Source organism: Vespula pensylvanica, chromosome 15, assembly GCF_014466175.1.
Source record: "Vespula pensylvanica isolate Volc-1 chromosome 15, ASM1446617v1, whole genome shotgun sequence".
Classification (NCBI taxonomy): Eukaryota; Metazoa; Arthropoda; class Insecta; order Hymenoptera; family Vespidae; genus Vespula; species Vespula pensylvanica.
The window spans coordinates 1,744,443-1,756,942 of NC_057699.1; the positions used below are offsets into that span (position 1 = coordinate 1,744,443).

Sequence of the window (12,500 nt, forward strand, 5' to 3'; positions counted from 1 at the left end):
GAGAGATAGAGAGAAAGATAGAGGAGGAAGAGCGTACGTCAGCCGACGTCAGCGTCGCGGCTCCCTAATGGGCGCAGACGCCGGAAGTGATTGGGTTTCTACTCGACTGACTCGAGTACACCCCCGCAACGCGAATGGAAAAGCGAGCTTCTTGCGAGCTTCTTGCAAGCTCGCTCGTGAGGTAGTCGAACAATCCCTGAGACGCACACCCCTTTCTCCTTTCGTCGTCTCTTTCTTGTACGATCTTACGGGCGAACGACCCGCCGGCAAGAGAATCTTATGAATAATAATTATTAAACGCTCTTTGGTACTAACCTTCCCTCCTCCTTCACTACTACGTTCTCTCTATTCCGTCTCACCACTCGCTTTTCTCGCCTTATCACGCTCCACTTACGCTCAAACTACGGGGAATCGATGATGGACACGTCGAATCGATTAGAACGCTCATGCTACTTGTCTAAATCCTCTAAACGCGTAGAGGCAAATGTCAAAGTCAAATGCGAACCGACGGGTTGCGGTTAAAACGTTTGTCAAGATATTTCATTGTGTTTCTTTCTATAATATAACATCAAAACTCTATGTAGTTGTCGTTGTCTAGTAGTCGTACACGTTTGGAAATTCATTTAATCTTTCATTCAATGATTGAAATAAATTAGATAAAGGACCATCAAACGCCATGATTAACAGAAAGCAATAGAGCAATAGAGAAATATTTGATGTATCGTAGTAATGTCATCTGATATTTAAGCGTTTACCTTATTCGATTATTGTAGGATGTTAACGAAATTATCGATGGAACGTGCCGTAAAAATGGCGATCGAGACCGACGAGAGAATCGGAGGTTGGTTGAGAAGGGTAGTATACTGGAATAGAAGGAGGGAGAGAAAGAGAGAGAGAGAGAGAGAGCCTCTTCAAAGTCAGGGCTATCGTCGGATGAAAGAGTATCTCGCGTGCATAAACCGAGGGCCCCTTTCCAGCAGTCCCGGTGCTCCTAAGCGTCTCTGCTTCCCCTTTGCCGGCGTAGGCAGCGTGTCACAGACAGCTGACTACCAACCGCCTTCCTCTCCGCCCTCGGTTCTGCCACCCCCGCGGCTGAAATATCGCCCGAACAATGGCGAGCTACCCCAGAGAGAGAGAGAGAGAAAGAGAGACGGAATACTACTGGCGACTGCCCGAACTCTGCCCAAGTACCATCCTCTTTCTCTCTCACGTTCGACTGCCTACGTCCTTCCCCAAAACTCGCAAAAACCGCTAAAAATATCTTATCCCGAGGAAAATCGAAAGTTTCCTATAGTTTTCGTTCAAGATCCAATGAAATTTAACCCTCACCGAAGTGTTCGCGATGTTTCATCGAATGAAATTCAATTAATGATTTATTTAAGTAAATTGATCGGATTTTCTTCTTTTTCTTCTTTTCTTTTGTCTATATTCGCGCGAACGTAGAAACGAAATTAGCTTGGTAGGATCGAATATAGATTAATGTTTTTCATCGTAACGAGGGATATCCGTACGAGGTGAGCATATTGTTATCGAGGCGGTTCCCGGCGGCACCCTAGATGACAAAACACTTTTCATTCGCGCTCCTCCCCGTGCTTTCACGATTTTAATGCAGTTTTGATTATGAGAGTCGTTGGGTGGCCTGGTGTCAGAGGGGGTAGTTTCTATCTCGTCGCGTGGAACGAAACAGACCTGCCATTCGGAACGATCGTACGTGTTTTTAATGTTGTCGAGGGTAGAAGGAACGTCCCAGCTCTTTGCATTGTCATCGGGGAGTGGAATTTGAATTTTTCATGAAAGGAAGATACGTTTCTGTTCAACGTGATTATGAAAAGAAAAAGAGCAAAGAGAGAAAGAGAGAGAGAGAGAGAGAAAGAGAGAAAGAGAACACGAAAACAATATAGCTAAATTAAATCTTTCAGAAATTTGTCTTATATCTACATCACAAATTATAATCAGAAAAATAATCTAAATTGTTTATTACTAAAACAGGAAGGACAAAATATTTATTCATTTACTTGTATTTACAAAGTATTTAAAAGAATAAAAGAGAGACTAAAATGTATGACACGTCGGTATTCGAGAAAAATCGCATAAAACGCAGGGTTGGTGTCTCCCGCATGACCTTACTTCCATAACATGACTAAATTTACTGCACTTTGAACGCATACATGAATAATGCCTGAATTTGCTTATCTTCGCGATACGTAGTAGTACCCGGAACATTTCTTCGTTCTATTTCATTTTCGTAAGGAGACATTTCCCTCGAGAAAAAGATTCTCGTTTCGTTAATTAGGACATTTGATAAAAGGTAAGGCGGAAACGAAAGTGTGCTCGTCAGTTCGTCAAGATTTCGTCGTTCCAACGGTATGCGAACTCGATAACGATGATTACTGTCGTGCTAGCAACATTTACTCTTCGTCGGCATTCGCAATTATCGGAGAGCTTCCATTAGTTAACTGCAGTCGATACACGGCGCACCAGGGTCCTCGCATCAAAACATCATTACAGTCCGGACACAAGAGAGAGAGAGAGAATGAGGAGAGAGAGAGAGAGAGAAAGAGAGAGAGAGAGAGAGAGAGGGGTGTTCCCAGTACTATTGGTAATCAATTTTGCTCCTATAGCAAGCTACCATCGAGAGAGGCACGCTAATGCGGAGCTTCGACGTTCACACCGCATTAGGGAGAGGCAAAGAGGTCGTTCCATAATCATTGCCCATTAGAAAATGGATCGAAGATCGGTCATGTAAGTATGCGCGAAAATTGCTCATCGTATTCTGTCTGGGTACGGGGAAATTTTTTCTAAGTTTAAAATATAAGTGATACTCTGATATTAAATATAACATTTAATTCGAATTAAAATAATATCGTTCCTATTCGATCCACGATAGGAGTCGACGATAAATCCTGAGTTTTTATTCGGTAATAAAAGTAATTGACACCTCGTACGATTCAAATCGCGAGTCGCTCTTTTCAGATATATATCGAAGAGAAGGAGACGTGTAAAGAGAGATAGAGAGAGAGGAAGAGAAGAGGGGTGGGAGGGTTAGGCGACGTCGATAAAAGGTTATCGTCCTATCCAGGTGTAAAAGCGACGGCCCCGGGCTCTCCCGCGTTATAAATCCAGATACTCATAATCGGGTATTGCCCAGCGTTGCATTTACGATCGATAAAATCATTTTATCCGCGCATAATGCGCCGACCAATTCACGCACCGTTCTCGTCGATTTCTTTTCCTACTTCTTTTTCTCTCTCTTTCTCTCTTTCTCTTCTTTCTTTCTTTCTTTCTTCTTCCTCCTTTTTTTTTTATCTTTTTCGATCGAACCACACGATCGCGATTTTATTGTAATGTATTCCGAAACGATCGAACGAGAATCTTCCGACTCCCCTCTCGAGCCTCCCAAACTCGTGCAAGAACGACCCCGCGACATATAATTTCCATTGGACAAATTCAATGAGCATTGTAGACCGTACGCATCGCGACACCGTGTAATCGCGTTTCCTGAACGGCTAAACTCATGGTCCACCGCGATGCACCGAGTGCACTCCGAATTTCCTCCGAAAATTCGTGTCTCGTCAGTGGCGAGCTTCGTCGATCGTGCGAAGAGCCGATAATAATAATCGGTAAAGGGTTGGTGAAAGGCTTATCGTAGGGTGATTATGAACGACGACGAGCGGCGAACCGTAAAGATAATACGAGACGAATACCGATACTTCGTTTACTTAATTAAACGGAGAGCATTTCGAAGGGATGAAAATGGAGTAGAAAAAAAATGTGACCGATTGGAAAGGGTGACTTGGATGGGGGTAGGTGAAAAATGATTTGATGGGTCCACCGATCATATCCATTTCGAACAATCCCAAAATTTATCCATCTGTTATTTCGCATGTAATATCAATAACATAATTCGTAGAGATATCCTAGAGATATCTGAAGGTTGAATCGCGACAAAATAAAAAAAAAAAAAAAAAAAAGAATCAAAAAGATCAATAAACTTTCGATCACGTTTTGATCATTTCTTGAAATTCTATGAAAGATAGTTGTCCTTCTTTTTTCCTCTCTCTCTCTCTTTTTTTTATTACCCCAGTATAGAGCAAAGCTGCAGGAACACATGGATCGCGTAAAGGAGAGGAAGAGAGCGATAAAAATTCGTACGGTCTGACCTGGTAGCGATGCTGTGCTACTGGAGGTGATGGAAGAGGGAGGAGTAGAGAGGTGGAACGCAACGAACGAGGCCGGCGATCGCGCGTATCGGATACGCGTAGACAGCTTATGTGTGTCAACAAAGCGATTTAACACGCGACGTGTCACTGATAGCTACCGCTGGCTGGCCATTGGCGACGCCGACGCCACCGACGCCGCATGGCTGCGTCGCATCGACGTTGCACCGCCTGCGGATGGGTGCAGCTCGGCTGCGTTTAATCTATGACCCAGCCGGTTACGGTTTTTCCGAAAATTCCGACGTCCACCTCCCTCCCCCCTTTCCAGCCCTCTCACCACCGCACAAGTCTCCCCCTACCCTGTTCACGCGGAATTTATATAATTGTTTTGCCGGCCTCGCCACTAAATCCTGTCCCGTACCTCGATAGTGCTCGGCGCGTCGTTTCGCGCTGATGGTCGTTTTGTCGATCTCGCCAATAAAAGGATTTCCAGAGAAATTACGGTTCCATATAGTCGGGAAAACGTACGAGCTGAGACTCGTGATTTTTCTCGTCGATTAAATTCTAATTAACGGACGATGACATTACGATTTCTTGCGAGTCCGAGAAGAGAAAAAAAGAGAATCTCTTGAAACGTCGCACGATTATCGTCGTCTTCCACTTGTTATTTTTGTTAGTTTTCGAGAAACCGGACAGTAGGACATTAGGTACTAAACAGTGTGACCAGTCAAATATCCAAGACCTTAGTCGAGCGAGTCGCCATTTTGAGGGTTCGTCGATCCCTCCCACGGACTGCTCGCTTCGCAAAGACAAGTTATTGGGTCCACAGCCGTTGCAGAGCACACCCCACGTTTGTAGTACGTAGCAGAGTACTCGAGCCGATTGTCACCGGCTACCTTCCTCAGGGTCAGACTCATTTCGTTCTCGGGTCGAGGGGTTGATACCCGCTACGTTCCTGCTACCTAACACCCTTCGCCACCAAGCTCTTTGAACCACCCTTCTCGATAGCAACAGCCGCGTTCTCTGATTTCCCTTCAGTTCCCTTCATCCTCCCATCGTCATCGCGAAGTCCCTTCGTTGCACACGGAGCAGACGACGAAGGCGTCAGCTTGTAACAGTCTCTTAAACTCCGAGATTCAAGACAGTCTATGTAACAACTGCTGACGCAGTCGTTATATACACTGCGACAACGAGCAGAGAAAACATAAGACTACTCAATATGTTCCGGCCATTCCTTCGAGATATACAAATGTATGTGTTTTGACTATTGACGATAAAATAAGATAAACCGCGTTAATGATCGTTCATCTTTCTCGTGTATCTCGAGCAACCGACAACATACTCGGTAACACGCTTTAACTTAAGAATAATAATTCGTAAGGACTTTTGCTCCTCCCTCAGACACGTCGAGGAAGGACGAATATCCTCTTCCGTTAACCGTCGGATCCGGACCATCGAGTCTCAAAGGTTTCCACCCCTACGTCGCTGGAGGATCGTATCCGGCGTACATTATTGTCGAGCCTCGAGAACTATTCCCTATTCCTGACGTTCAAACACACGCATATACACATTCGACGGGCACGCAATATAACGGACATGTGCCGAATCGAGGAGAAATCTTCATAGAGCGAAAGAGAGGAAGGGTGCTCGTTATTTAGCGACAATGTGTCGCGCATAGAAACGGCCTTAAAGCAGTCAATAAACGCCGTTACGCGGCCGCTCGAGACCCCTGCCGATGGTAATACCGCTACCCCTCGACGGCCAATTTCGTCAGATTTCGGGAAATTGTTGTTACGTCCGAGAACGACGTCCGGCATCGCGAATGGAATCGGCAAACTCGGCAGGGGTAGAAGGGAGAGGGTGAAAGAGAACGAGGGAACCAGAATCCGTCTATTCGTTTCTTTCATCTCATCGCTCTTCATCTTCTTCTTTCTTTCTATTCGAACGAAATATCAGAAAGATCCTTAGAAGGAATCCTCACCTGGACCACTGTGTTTTCGTTTATGGGTCGGGAAATTTGGAAAGGGCGAGAGTCAAAGCACCCCACCAAAAACGTAGCTCCCACGCGTAGCTCCCCGAAGGCCCGGTTCTCCTATTAACTTCCTACGTGCTGCGACGGCTAAATGTTCCCCTTTACGCCGAGATAATGAAAATTACAAATAGCATCGCGTCGAACGTGCGTGCTAAAGCCGATGGCTCGGCACGTGTGCGTCTGGGTTGTGTCAGTGTGGAAATCCGTGGATGTAGAATCAGCCACGGCTGACCAGTTTCCTAGCTCGAAATTTGGCCGTACTGTTGGACCGAGTGTACGTGGCGTTAGCCCTGGCAACCTCACCGAGAATCTATGGTCGTTACGATCATATGCACTGGATGCAGCACGTCACGTGAAACACGTACCGACTGCCGATTATTATTGCAAATGCGCCATCACTATGATCGGTTAAGGAAAACAGGATTATTCCAACGATATCGAAATTGTTCTAGGGAAGAGAACAAGTCGTTTACAATTAACTATGATATAGATTAGAAACGGTGAAATCGAGTCGGATTACTTGACTTCTTTTTTGTCTTTTCCTTTTTCTCTTTCTCTCTCTCTCTCTCTCTCTCTCTCTCTCTCTCTCTCTCTCTTCTTTTTATTGTATTTTATTTTATCGACGCGGACGTTTAAAAGGGAAAATTCTTTCGTCCGTATCGCGGCGTACACAGGAAATTAAGAAACGGAGGGTTTCGGACACGGTGGTGAGAGAGGAAAAGGGTGTTCGGGACATAATAACTTGCGCCTGATCCGCGACTAATCATCTCGTTCTCGGCCTTGATTGCAACAATACACGATCTCGCTCCCTTCGTTGCTTTCACGGTAGCTAGAGGGTGAGTGGAACGGAGGTGGTATGTGAGATGAGGGGGTGCGGGTGGGTAGGGCGGTGGGTTGGAAACAACACGCGCGCGCGTCGGCGAAATTAGTTTTCCAGATAATCATCTCACGGTATTGTGCGTTGTGTGTCGTACTTTCTGGTAGAACTCGTTCGGTGTTGTTAGATATAGGTAGTGTTAGAGGTAGAGAAGGCGTAGGAGCTACGACGACGTAGCCGTTGCACCGGATACGCGAGTACCGCACGCGGCTTAAAATATAAATGCGGATTAATCCGAAATTACGAGGCGGTGCTCGATAAGGAAGGTAATTTTCGAGCAGCACCGCGAGAGAACGCTGCCAGGACGTTAACTACCTACTTTCTGATTCGAATGCGAAAACGAATATGGAGATCTTTTCTACTTCCATTCAAGTCCCCTAGCGAATTTATGAGAAATTTTCGTGACAGGAAGAATACTTTGTATCCTTAAATCTTCTCCCATCCACCCACCCACTTCTCCCTCCATAACAAAATATATTTTCAACGCTCAACGAAAATCTTTAACGATTAACTCTGTATCTTTGTCTTTTCTTCCTTTTCTTTTCTTCCTTTTCAAAATTCTTCTTCGTATCAACGCAGACAGATCTGAAAGTAAAATAAAAATCGTCCATTCGCAATACCCCTTTTGTATGTCTTCTAACAGAGCCCTTCTTCGTATCCCAGCGCCTTTTCGACGTTGCTCCGGCCGTGATTAATGTTGCCGAACAAATTGTCTAGAAAAACATGTCGTAAGCGAGGCCAGCGGCGTACACCCTCACGGCAATGCACCCTTTATCTATCGCGTCCCGAGCCACCCTTAGTACCCTCGAGCTTGCGTAGGGTCTCCCTTCGCGTTGACTATATATATGTTACATACATACACACATATCTATATATATATTTAGTATATATATATATACATCTATATATATAGTAAATACGTGTGCAAGAGGTACGTGTATACATGCCTGCATACATACATTACGCAGATGATATCCGAGTAATCCGATTTACTTCGACTTCGCTATCAACGTTCGAGCCTCCACCCATTCCGGGTAATTATACACCGGCATGGATGCGACATCGTCGACCCCTTCGAAGCTAACGACGGATTAGAAGCACTCGCTCGAATAAGCGATTCGCATTGTCGCCTATTCGAGCATCGCGAAGCCTACGATCTCGTAATTGCTATCGCGTCTATTCTTATTCTTGATAAAACCGTTCGATCATCGATATTTATATGCGTATGTGTATGCATATGATTATGATAAATTATTCAAGAATGGTATTCTAATGTTCTTTACAAAACACGAGTGGTATTCAAAGGGAACATGGACTACGCGTTTCCTCCATCGTTTACAAAAATTCGCGACAAGCTACGCTGCACGTATCTCTTTCTCTTTCCTTCTCTCTCTCTCTCTCTCTCTCTCTCTTTCTTTCTTTTTCTCTTTCTCTCTTTCTCTTTGGCTCACTCACTCTCTACTAAATCTTTCACGATATCTCTCATCTCCTTGTTTCCCACCTGCGAATTACAAATTACCAGAGGACTCGTAGGACAGCACCGGTCCCTGTCGTTTCTTTTCCCTCCACCACTTTCTCTCTCTCTCTCTCTCTCTCTCTCTCTCTCTCTTCTTCTTCTTCGTTCCTTAGATCTTCTTGATTCTCCAAAAAAAAAAAAAAGAAAAAAGAAAAGAAAATAAACTCACACGAAACTGACGTGAAGGACGTTCGTAGATAACAGTGTGAGCACAGGATCATAAACAGAAGCGTAGCTTTTGCGAGCAGGTGTAGATACACTTGTACGCAGTATATGTATCGACCGTATAATTTTTAAGTAGATATAAGTATGTATATATCCCAATTAAAACGCGCCTACTAATTTATATCATCGATCGAAAGCAATCTTGTTAGCACGAGGATCGACGAATTTTACATTGGCTATATTTGAGAAGGAGTCGGTAGCAGATGGAAGGAAAAAAATTTGAAACGAATAAGAAGAATAAGGAGCAAAAGAAGAAGAAGAAACGAAGAAGGTGGAAGAATAATAAAAATACGTAACCAAAGAAAAAAGAAGAAAGAAAGAAAGAAAGAAAGAAAGAAAGAAAGAAAGAAAGAAATAAAAGGAAGAAGGTTGGTAGCAATTTCGTAGTATTATTTACATCGGCGTGTTGTAAACGCGACGGGGCTGGCTCGGGAAGCTTAATACCGTTCGAGCAACGAGCTGAGACGGGAAGGTGTGTGGGTGTACAAACTTGTGCGCGTGAACGAACGAACGTGTAAGCATACGCTCGCGAAGAACGCGAGAACGAAGCAACGAACGCGGGATACGAGCCGTCGCATAAAGCCCGGATTTTATTACGAGAGGATTCAAATTCCGCGCACACGGTGAGCCCACTCTAACCCGCGCGCGCGAGAGAGAAAAAGAGAGAGAGAGAGAGAGAACGAGGAGAACACAGGAATATAAAAAACTGTCCAGGACTACTCGCCGAGATCCCCACGCCATAGTGTAAACCCATAAACCACCGCGTATTCTATTTCGCGAGGATAAAAAAAAATCGTCGATCTCCTCTTAGCACTGTCTATCTCTTCCATCTTTATCATGATTTCTCTTTCGTTTTTCTTTCTTTTTTTTTTCTTTTTTTAATTGTTTTTTCTTTTTTTTTTTGTTTAATAAATATACATCGACGCAATTTCTTTTTATTCTCCAAATGGTTTTATTCCTCGACTAATGTTTCATATTGTTCAAAAGAGAAAATGCAGCGAAGTTATTTTGCATGAGTAAGTTAAATGGGACAGGTTGAATAGGTCGGCACGCAGTTGTAAAAACGTTGTCGGAAAGATGTAGGGAAAAGATTTGACGAGAAGAAGGCGAGAGATGGTAAACGTGCCGCTTTAGGGCCATCCCGAGGACGAGCGGTCAATCTAAAAGAGCCCTTATCTCGTCTCTTTCTCCAAGAGGAAGCATAAGTTTACCATGATCCCGCCCCCGCCGGTGCGAAATCCAAATAAAAGATGGTTACGCACCGCGGGCGCCTGGATAAAGCGAGATCCAACGAGATCCAACGAGATCCGTCGCGATGAATGAGACGAGCACGCGATTATGCACTTAAGAAATGGCCGAGTGGTCGCTACGCCGGTGGTTTCCTCTTTTCGACGCGTGCCTTTCTACGCTTATGAAATATAACCATGGTGATATTTGGAAGATGACGAGGATTATTTAAAAAAAAAAAAAAAAGGAAGAATGAAAAAATTCATTACGAATCGTTAAAATCATACAATCGTTAAGTAACAATTGTTCGATAATAGTAGGCAAAGTAATTTTCTATCTTATTCATCCTCTTTGTCAGCCATTACCCGCAATGTGGCGGATTAGCCGGGCGTAGATCGAAAAGCTAGAATACTCGCATAGCCCTTTCCAACCCTTCGTCTGAAGGGACACGAAGTATACAAGGAACGGAGGGTGATACTCGTTCGGGTGTAATCGCGCTCGCAAAACTCCATCACACTTTCCTAATAGAGCCCACGAGGCAAACACCGACGTAGATCGGAGCCCCTTTCCGATGTGCTTTGTGCTTTTGCGTGCACGTATACACAAAGCACGCTTCTCGCTTACCCGTTACGTTTCCGCTCTCTCTCTCTCTCTCTCTCTCTCTCTCTCTCTCGAGGGTGTGTTATTCGCGACGCGCATTGATAATCCGGACGACAGCCGCGATATTCTCTTGGGAACGAGGCTGGTCAACTTATCGAACTATAACGTCCTTTCACGAGTACGATTACGCGTTTACCTTCGATCTCGTTAAGTAATTCCATAAACGAGCTTTCTAATTCATTTCGATTTCCGCGATCGCTTTTATTCGAAAAATAAAGAATGTAAAAGAAAGAAAACGAAGTCCACAACGTGACAATTCGCTTTTTCGTTATTTTTATATCGCGTTTCCATCCCGTAAACGTTTCGTTTCACTTTCGTATCTTTATAGAAAAGAAGGTGGAAGAGATGAAGGAGGATGAGGAGGAGGTGGTGGAAGACCGCAGGTGCGGCGGGGCAGAATCGAGATTATCGGCGAAGAAGCAAACCGGAAACCGGTATCCCGAGCACGAAAGTCCTCCATCACTCTATACGTGGAGCGGGTTACGCCGCCATTGCTCGTACGAGCTCTACGTAGTGAACACCCGCGTGCAGTTTCCGGAACGCTGCCCTCCACCGCCACCTATTTCTCCTCCTCCTCCTCCTCCTCCTCCTCCTCTTCCTCCTCTTTTACCTCCTCTCCCTCCTCAACTACCTTCTACGCCGCCATCAGTGCTCCTCCTCTTTCAACCACCTTCAGACCCATCCGACACATCTACACATACATATGTACATTGCTTGTCAGGACACACCTACGTCTGAATTCAAGAACGTATGAGAGACATCATTGCTCGAGGGTGATATAACACGTATTAAATAATACGTCGACTCGTTTCTACAATTTTTCATTCGGCCATTAACGTTAACAGCTTCCCCATTTGATAGGACATTTATGGGTCAAAAAAGTATGTCAAGTATGAAACGTACGAGGAATTTGGAACGTTGCTTCGTTGTATATATTTTAATATAGCTTCGAGGAGTAGTAAACGAATGTCTTGATAAGTCATCGAGAGATGAGAAAGATCAACTCCGATCGTTATTGGAAAGTAATTCGATGAAAGAGAAATGTTTTCATTCGAGAATAGGAGAATGTACAGGAGGATAGTGCAAGTAAATAGGCGAGTTCGGTCGGTCGCTCGTGGATGGCTTAGTTGCCGCGATGGCACACCTGTGGAGCAAATTTACGAAATGTTTACGACCGTCTGAAGGGGCGTCCACCCCCAGCTACCCCCGGCGGCACCCTCCACGCGCACAATGCCGCGTCATTCGGTATTATTACATCGTCGCTATCACCATCTCGTGGAGACGACGGGAACTCTCGGATATCCTCTCTGAACCCCTCTTTCTCTCCTCGTCCTTTCACAACTTTAACTCTCTCTCTCTCTCTCACCTTCTGTATCTTCTGTTTGAGAAAATTTTGTTGGCCTACTACTTTGGAAAATGATCAAAATACAATCCCTTACATATTGATATATATATATATATATATATATATATATATACAATATATAGAATGTACGAAAGATGTATTTAAACAAGATCATCAATTAGAGGGATACATCAACGTTAAGAGAATAGATTGAGCCTCTCTTTCTCTCTTTCTCTCTCAGTTTTACTCCAGCACGATCTCCTTCCTCTCTTGAGTTATGAATGTGCCCAATTACATCTTAAAAGCTGTGCCCCATTAATTTTCACAGCTGCTGCCGCTTAATTGGGAGCCCGGCCTGATAATAAACCCTGCGAGCTTGCACCCGGGGCCCACTAGCGCGTTTATGGCCTTGCGAGAGTTCCGCAGGATTGCCTACTCGCGTCGTCTTCGTAGACGGTCGC

General features: G+C 44.5%; 1 protein-coding gene across 4 annotated transcripts in view; it reads right to left on the bottom strand.

Moving 5' to 3' along the window:
* The window catches only part of LOC122634499 (homeobox protein homothorax), a 352,644-nt gene that overhangs the window by 17,905 nt on the left and 322,239 nt on the right, over positions 1–12,500 (bottom strand). The window lies entirely within an intron of this gene.